This window comes from Corvus cornix, chromosome 3 (genome assembly GCF_000738735.6).
Source record: "Corvus cornix cornix isolate S_Up_H32 chromosome 3, ASM73873v5, whole genome shotgun sequence".
In the NCBI taxonomy this organism is placed as follows: domain Eukaryota; kingdom Metazoa; phylum Chordata; class Aves; order Passeriformes; family Corvidae; genus Corvus; species Corvus cornix.
In genome coordinates this window covers 22125727-22134393 of record NC_047056.1, presented here as the reverse complement: position 1 = coordinate 22134393, position 8667 = coordinate 22125727, and positions in this window count along the sequence as shown.

Here is an 8667-nt window from a genome sequence, read left to right as displayed (position 1 = left end):
TTTCTTGAAATTTTAAAATATTTTATTTTTTGAATTGTGTTCAAAGGAAAAAAACTGGGTTTGGTCTTAAGTTCAAGGACTCGCTCTTCTGACTGCTCAGTATGAGGAGATACAGGATGTGAAAGGGAGACAAGCTCAGTTTTGTCCTATCTTGGAGTGTTAGTCACTGTCCTGAAAACTGAATCTTGTGCTCCCTTACAGCACCTGTGTGGATGTGGGCTTGTGAAATGCTGATCAAAACTTGATTATAAACCAGCAATTGAATGAGGAGGGTTTTACATGACACCCAGCTGTTCTGAGGGCCATTAAGGAAGTGGAGGTTTTCTCTCTTTATGGGCAGTTTTACAAAGTCAGTGAGGAAAATACACAGGTGTTAACTTAGTCCATGACCACCTCAGGGAGGGCAAGGGGCAAAAGCTTGCAATGTAAGTGATGCCCCATCTTAAAGTTTTGTTTTCCTCCATGTTGTCTTCCTCAGTTTCTTAAAGCCACATTGTCAGGGGGTGTTTTTGCTTGTCAGAGCTCTGTTCTGCCTTTTGACTAGAGATAGCTTACTCAGTTTAAATATGTGTTCCTAAACAGTTTTTGGCATGGAGCAAACAACCAAACTTGCATGGTTTGTCTCTATTACAACGTGTATTTAGAGCAGCAAACACCTGATGTTTGCTGAGAGTGATCCAGAGGAGTTAGAGCCCTTCCTTTTCCTGGATCTACAGGCACCGTTTCCACTAAATTGGGCAAAGGACAGGATTTGCCTCCAGATGGTGCTAGCGAACAGGTGTGTAGTAGTCGTCAGACTATTGGTGTGATTCACTTAATGATTATTAATCGTATCACTGGAGATGCTGAACACGTGATATGAGGCAGCCTTGCATGTGCTTCCTGCTGCCTGTGTGTTGGGAAGGCTCCCGGTATTGCTCGGGAATGCCATTATGTACGGATACGCTCCAGGTAAGAAGTCAGGCAGCATCCAAGTGTTTGCAGAGTTTTGACCTAATTATTTTTCCCTGTGGAATTCTTAACATTGGATGAAAACACCGGATTTGCAAAAAGGGAGGATATTAAGCAGTCTCCTCAAAATCCCTGTCTCTGCAGGGGGGTGGCATTGCTGTGGTTCAGCTTTAGCCTCGTGGTAGGATGGTTCCTGAGCGTTTGAATCCCTTTTGCTGCTGCAGAAGCCTGTAGACACACATCCTGCAACTCCCCTGTGGGCAGGCACTGTTGAGGGTGGGCAGCCCCTCATGGGCCGTGGGGGCTCTAGGACAGCCCGTGTCCCAGTTCCCTGCAGCAGCAGGCCTGGAGCTGCTTGTGGTGCTGCAGCAGTGTGGTTGAGGCTGGCGAAGAAGCACGGAGTTGCTTCCCCCTGGGCCAGGGAGAGCTGACATTGCAGCAGCCATGGGCAGGGCGAGTCTGGCAGGGGGCCCATGGCAAAACAAACCAGCTTTGTCCTCTCCTTAGACCTGCGGCGCCGGAGCTAAGTCATGGAGTAGGTGACCTGGAGTTCCAGAAAAGGAAAATGCAGTGTCATTCCCACCCTGCCTTGGCATCCCTGACACATTACAAGGGTCAGAAGCAGCACCCTTTTCCCAGAGCTGGTGGTTTGGCTGTGCCCCAGTCCCTGCAGTCAGTGCTGGGGGCGGGCAGCAGGCACTGGAAATAAAGTTGTTGCTCTGCACAAGAAACCCAACTTTTTAAGGTGCTCACTTAGGACTGGTGATAGTATTGTGCCGTGAGGAGGAAGTCTGGTTTCTGAACAGGAAAACTATGCTGATCCTCAGCAGTCATTCTGTAACTTTACCTCAAAAGGGGAATTTAACAGAGAGCTTGGATTTCTGCCTGCATTGCCAGGCTAACACCTGGCCTAGAGGGGCTGGGGAAGGCAGGATGGCTTTGGGGGGGCTGTGTGGCTGCACAGTGTGAAGCTCTCCATCCCCACAAAGGCTGGCCTTAGCAACATCAGTGTGTGTGCTGAACCCTGTTGCAGCCTCTCAGGTGTCTGGATAAACCATGCCTTCCCCTAGGCAGCACAGGACACTGAAGTGGCCAGGGATGTACTGGAGGAAGGACACAGTGCAAATTTAGCTTTTGGGAAAGTTAGTGGCATCCCAAGTTTTCTTTTCAGCCACGCCATCAATTTTGGGGGGGGTCACATAGAGCCCAGGTGACCTCCGTCTCAGAGAGAGGAACGGCACAGATTGCAGCAGTGTGGAAAGAGGTAGGTCCCAAGCTCCATCTGATACCTTCAGCCACCAGCTTTCCTTGGGATGCTACAAACAGCAGATCTGGTTGCACTTTGCAGGACTCCCCATGTCGCTTTACCTTGCAGGATGTACAAAGGGGACAAAAAAGCCAAGAAAGGGCTCAATCTGTGCTCACTTAAACAGTCTTTGGGGGGCTGCAGCTGGATCACCCTCCCAGGGTCTTTCTTCTGAAATTTGTTTTTAGCCATAGATTAACAGGGCCTGAATCTCCTGAACTCTGGGACAAAGTGCTCTGAGTTTTTCCAGACTCTGACATGGGAGCAAGTGAGGAGATGGTGATGAGGTCAAGGGGGTGAAATGCTGTTTATTCCTGATGTTTATCATGATAAGAGTTTAGGCAAATTGACTAAAGGCTTTTACTGGAGGTGCTTCCAACAGACTCCTATGCAATGCATAGATAGGCTCTTTAAAGGCCAAAGCAAATAAATAATTGCCTGGAAATGCAACTTTCATCACTTATGAAGTTCTGCTTTTGTTTGTTTTTTCATTAAGGCAGACTGGGGTTCGATCTTCTGTTCCCATTATGGAGCAGGAAAGTGGATTTGAGAAAGTCACTGGCTTAGCATAAAGCTTTATTGTTCTCCTTGCTTTCTATATGCGGTACAAAGATACCACTGAGATCAAAGAAAGGATATGAATTGCCATAGCACCCAGTTGTCTCAACATTTTCCTCTTCAGCAGGTGGTTTATCCATCTGTTCATTTTCCCTACTGGGGCTGGCTTTTTTATCAGTGTGAATCTCTTGGGGCATGGACGTAACAGTGCACTGCCTGATGGCCCCACCATGCAGTGAGGGCCAAGTGCCTTCTCCACCGGCTGCCGAGTTTTTGAGCTACTGTGAATGACAAAACAATGAGAAACCCTAGCGAGGATCATGGTCCTGATGAACCCTGGGGCAGGAGCTGATACCCATGTCCCCAAATGCTTGGTGCTGTGCTCGGAGAGATGCTGCTTGGCTGAAGCACAGGACATCAGAGCCACTACCCTGCTCAGGTCTGCTGATGAGAACGGGAGTGTGGTTGCCCTGAGGAAGCAGAAAGGATGAGGCACTGGAGCACCTCTGAGGCATGGCACTGAGGACAAAGAGTCTGGAGAAGCGTATCTGATGTCCTACCAAAGTGGCAGGATCAAAAGATACGGATTTTGTCTGCAGCGTCTGGGTGAGATATACGGCTTGTAGCCTGCCTGCGAGGGCAGGCACGGCGGCTGTGACTGCGTCCAGGTGAGCCCAGCCTGCCACGGCCGAGCACGGGCTGTGCTGTGGCTGGGCAAACCTTCAGCTGCCCACTGCAAGGGCGAGTACCGCTGCCTGAATGAGCACGAAGCAGCACCGACATGTGGGGAAGCAGGGCCACATCCCCCTGTTTTGGAAGTGCAGGGGGTGAGACATGGAAAAGTGACAGTGTCGGCAGTGTGGCCGAGCCCCTGATAGCCCAGATACCACCGGGCAGGCGGGCTGGGCGAGCACACAGGCTGTGCCTGGCTGCCTGTTAAAGCCTGCCTGCAGTGCAGGGAGAGCTGTATGTGCTCCCCACCCTGCTCAGTCCTTCTCGACCGAGCCCGTCGTGCTGAGGAGCAGCAGAGCCCTCCCCGTGGCCGCTGTCCTCTCCATCTGCTGCGAGGTCCCCGTGGCTGCCTGCACTTCTGCACCTGGGCCACCCTGGCTGCCAGGGAATAGCAGCTGACGTGTTCCTGCCTCCTCAGCCCCCCAAAGGTATCCTGGCTCCATCCCTGTGTGTGGTGGGGTTCATCCCATTCGGAGCAGAGCAGATGGGCAGTGCAGCGCTACAGTCCAGGTGAGGTGCCCACATGTATTTTGTATTTCTGTGACAGAGTGTGGACACTGGGTTTGTGTAGTGCTCCCCCATGGACTTTGCATTCACTCTTTTGGCTGTGCCAGGGCTCTGTGCTTTGTCACCAAAGAGTGCAAATGGATGCTGGTTCCTTGACGGTGCCCAATCACACCGTGGAGTACATGATCCCACATTAATAAAAGTTGTTCCACAAGCAGCACAACCAATAATGCTTTTTTGCCCCAAGGATTTAAGATCTCACCACAGCAATCCCAATCTCCTACCCATGTCCTGTGACGCTCCCAGTACAGCCCAGCACTCCTAGTGCTGCATTTCCAGCTCCTTGTGTGTCTCTCTGATCTCTGTCATGGTACCACCAGCTCCTCCATGTACCTTCACCTCTGCTCATCACAGTACCTTGGCTTTCTTCTGTGTCCCTGTGACCTCTCTGTAATTCCCCATCTCTCTTCCACTGTGCCTCCCTGAGCCTGTTGGATCGTCATTTAGGCAAGATTAGTCTGGGTAGATCATGTTTGGATAGCTGCTGGCACCAGACTCAGCAGCTGGGTGTGTGACTCCTCTTGGGGGCCTTGGGAGGGAATGGAGACAGTCGGTGTCATCTACATGTCCACAAACTCCCACAGACTCCCACAAACCTCTTAGGGACTTTGTATCTCCTGGAGGTCTGTCCCTCTGCCAAATTTTGTTGACCATTTTCAAAACCTCTGAGTTGTGGATGTGGACTAAGGGTTGGCACGACCATGTTAAGTGAATTCCATGGAAATGTGTGTATGTTGGATACATCTCCTGGGTCGAGTTGGACCTGTTGCTTGGAGCCTCCCAGGTCTGCTCAGCCTGGTGAACCTGTGAAATGGGCCTGGGGTTATCTAGCAGGAAGGTCTGTCTTTGTTAAGTGCACTGCCTAGAGAGGGCAGCTTTGAAGTGCTGATTGGCACTGGCTTTACTGTTATAAACATATAGAGAGCATTTTTGTGCTCAGATCATTTCTGGACACACAACAAAGGGTGAGGAAACAAACAAATGGAGTGCTTTGGGAACAAGTTAAATGGAGCACCACATGGGGAGTTTCAATCACAACATCACCAGATAACTTCCCATTTCTCTAGGGGTCATTATTCCTGCCTGGAAAAGTGAGGGTGGAAACTCAGCTCTGTACTACACAGGACCTCTGTGCTGAGTTGAAGCAATGGTGAGTGCACGTGCAGCGGGCTAATGTGGTGTGTAATGTGCACAAGCAGATATCAGCACTGTCCAAAATAATCCCTCCTGTGCTCCTGGTGAGTGCAGCACATCCATTGACAGTCCACACGTGTGATGCTTATTCACAGATGGTGTTTCTTGATCAGCACGTGGAGGCTGCTGTCGCTGTTCCAAAGTAGGCTCTTTCACTTTCTTTCCTTTCACCCGGTGTGCAAGAGGCCAATCCACACACAGAGTCATGGTATTTGATTTATTTACAGTTCTGTGCAGAAAGCAAATCCCAAACACGGCCCCGTACCAGCCACTTTGAAGGAAGTTAACTCTACCCCAGCCCAAACCCGCACAGTAGCCCAAAGTGATGAAGGGCTTGGCTGAAAAGGCAGTGATTTGTGGGACTGGTCTGGAAGGTTGGTTCAACAAGACCTGTACCCTAGCAGTGACAATTGCCTTTCCTCTGGAAAGGACACCCCTCAGGACCAGGCTGCCAGAGACCTATTGAAAGGTTGCTCAGAGGTTTCCCAGCACTTAACAAGATCAGGCTCAGTTCAGCCAAATGATGAAGAATGGGGCCTTTCTTTCTCTGCTCACTAGCAGAGTTACCTGGACTAACATCCCTCCAACCCTCTTTGAGTCCATCTTTTAATTTTGTTCTCAAAGGGCTGAGTAATTAGGTTATTTAGATGCTGTCAGCAACACAGGAGGCTGGTAGCCTCTGTCCTGGACTGTCATTTTCACGGTCTGCTTTTCAAGTTGTACAGTAATGCAGTTTTGTATTGTGGCTTTGTTTGCCATGGCTCAGCTGGTTTATTACAGGCCATGGAATCTGTCCTGCTCTTCAAGAAACACAAAGATAAGCTGGTGGCCATTGGTGAGGTAGTCTGCTCTGATTTCTGCAGAACCAGAGTGTGCTTGGTTTTGCTATGTGGAAACTGTCTGAAGCTAACTGTAGTAGTTTAGTTTCACTGTAGCCTCTGACTGCTTACATTCCTCTGCGTGAATAGATATGAAATGAGTTGAGATTAAACCCCAAAACTTCATTTTCTTGGCTAAAGATCCATGCAAGGGTAAAATGAAAATTGTGAAATCCCACAATGGAAGCACATTGATAGATGTCTGAAATGCTGGTTTCCTGCAATGAAGACGTTGTAGGGAAGCTAGTGAAGCTACTTTAGTCTGTGCCAGGAGTGTTTTTGCAGCTGTTATCACATTTTCTTGATTTTTATTATTCATCTGTTACTATATTTGCAGGTTTGCTGTCTCTTCAAGGGTTCTGTCTTCTGCTCTTTCTTCATTGATAAAAGCTTCTGCCAACTCTCCTGAGAAAATTAAGCTAGTGAAGGCATTAGATCCCCAGAGTTTGGAGTTCATCACATTTCATGAAGTCTTAGATGACTTTTTGTGTGGATTGGGCTGGACTTCACTCCATGGATTGTGTCCATACCTCAGTAATGTGAAGAGCAGCAGAGAGCCCTTGTGTAGCAGCTGGCACAGCAAAACAACTAGACTTGCCTGTATGAGTCAGAAACTTTCACACAGTGTCTCCTTCATACATGGAACTTTAACTAGGCTCAACACCTGTTTCCTGCATCACAGCTCCACAGGCATCCCCTAAAGAACACTAGTGATTGTTTTGAAGTTTATCTAAGTGTTCAATGGTGTAAGATGAAAAGATAACCATACTTATGAGCACTTACATGCAGGAGCATGGTGTCTTTGTCAAAAGTGAACTAGAAAACTGTTCCTTTCCAGCTGTGCCTCTGATGAGGATGTGGGAGACTTCCTAGCCTTTTCCTCAAGATTCTCCTAAAGGAGACTTCTTTTTATGGTTCTTCATCTCAGAGCCTCAGGGCTGCTAGTTAGTACAGACCCAGTAACATAAGGGATCCCAAAGTACGCCTGAACAAGTGTGGCAGATGGAAAATGAGTGAAACAGAGACCAAGGAAAGCACTGTAACTTTGTGGGAGGAATAGTGAAGGTAGTGGAGCAAAACAGCCACTGCCACAGCATTACCCAGTACAGTGAGATTTTTTTGAATCAGGGAAGGAAGTATGATTTCATGAGGTATTTTTTCTCCCTGTGGACTATTTTAAGCAGATATATATATTCCAAATTTTACTCATCTAATGGGGAAAAACACATCATTCCCACTCATTAAAAAACACTCATTAAAATAAAACATGACTGAAGACCATAGGACAGAAAAAAGTGCCATGGACCTGGAAGAGACACAGCTGAGCAATTGCAGCAAAGACTTTTCCTTTGCAAGTCCCACTGTGGACCAGGAAGGTGCCAACTGAACTCTGTGCCCCTTACCAGTCCTTTGGAGATTGGTAAGTTAATTTGGTGGTCCTTGCCTACCTACCAGTGGGCTGAGGGAATCTCAGCAGCCATTCCACCCTATGGAGGGCAGGGCTAACAAATCCAAGTTCTGCATTTTTCAGTGGCTGAGTACTGCTTAAAATCTTGGAGTGTTCTCATCCTCCTGTAAGAAAATTTGATACACAGGGTTTGGTTGCTCAATTCTGCAGCCTGATCCCAGCTCCCCGGCTTTTGTATGCACACTGCAGATGTTCAGGACATACTGCTCCATAACTTTGCTGGGACACAGTCTGTCATCCTGGGAAAGGTACAAGCTGGTTATTATTTTTCTTTTCCTCTGGAGGTTATTTTTTTCCCCCTCTTGCCACTACAAGGCTTGATCAGGCTAGTCCTTGCAGAGTTCCTGGAAGTCATTTCAGCAGGGTTATAACTGGATTGCATGAGCCTTGGCCTTTTGCCCTCTCTTCCAACTATCATTTTCCAGTATCTGAATCAATGTAGAAGGAAAAGTTATACTAGCAGGGATGAGGAATTGGTTGTGGCTGCCATGAAACATATCAATGCCCATGTTTTCCTTTGGAGTGATAATGAGACACTGGGATTTTTTTGGTTTTGGGAAAAAAAAAAAACCATGAGGCAGAGAAGTCACATAGCAGTTTGAAGCTAAGCCTCCTATAGGCTGTTGTTTTGAAACTAAACTGCCCATTTTGAAACTTGAGGCACATTTATTTTTCAGTATTCCCCAGATAAAAACAAACATTTCCACTCTTCTGAAGGGAAAGCTCAGTATGACATTCTCAGTGAATGGTTTGGTGTTTGTAAATAAAATTTCCCAAACATGTAAGTGTCTTCAGTTCCTCAAAAAATGCAACCTCTCCCAAGCCAACCCCTTGTTAGGGAGCAGTGGGAGCTCCACCTTCACCACCATCCATCCCAACATCACCCAGCTCTGTTCTTGTCCCAGGCTCTGGCTGCTATCACCTCCCTCTGGTCTGAGGAAAGGGAACAAGGCCTTTTGCTTCCAGCACTGACATTTATCCTGGCAGTAGCTGAGATGAGAGGAGAGTCACCA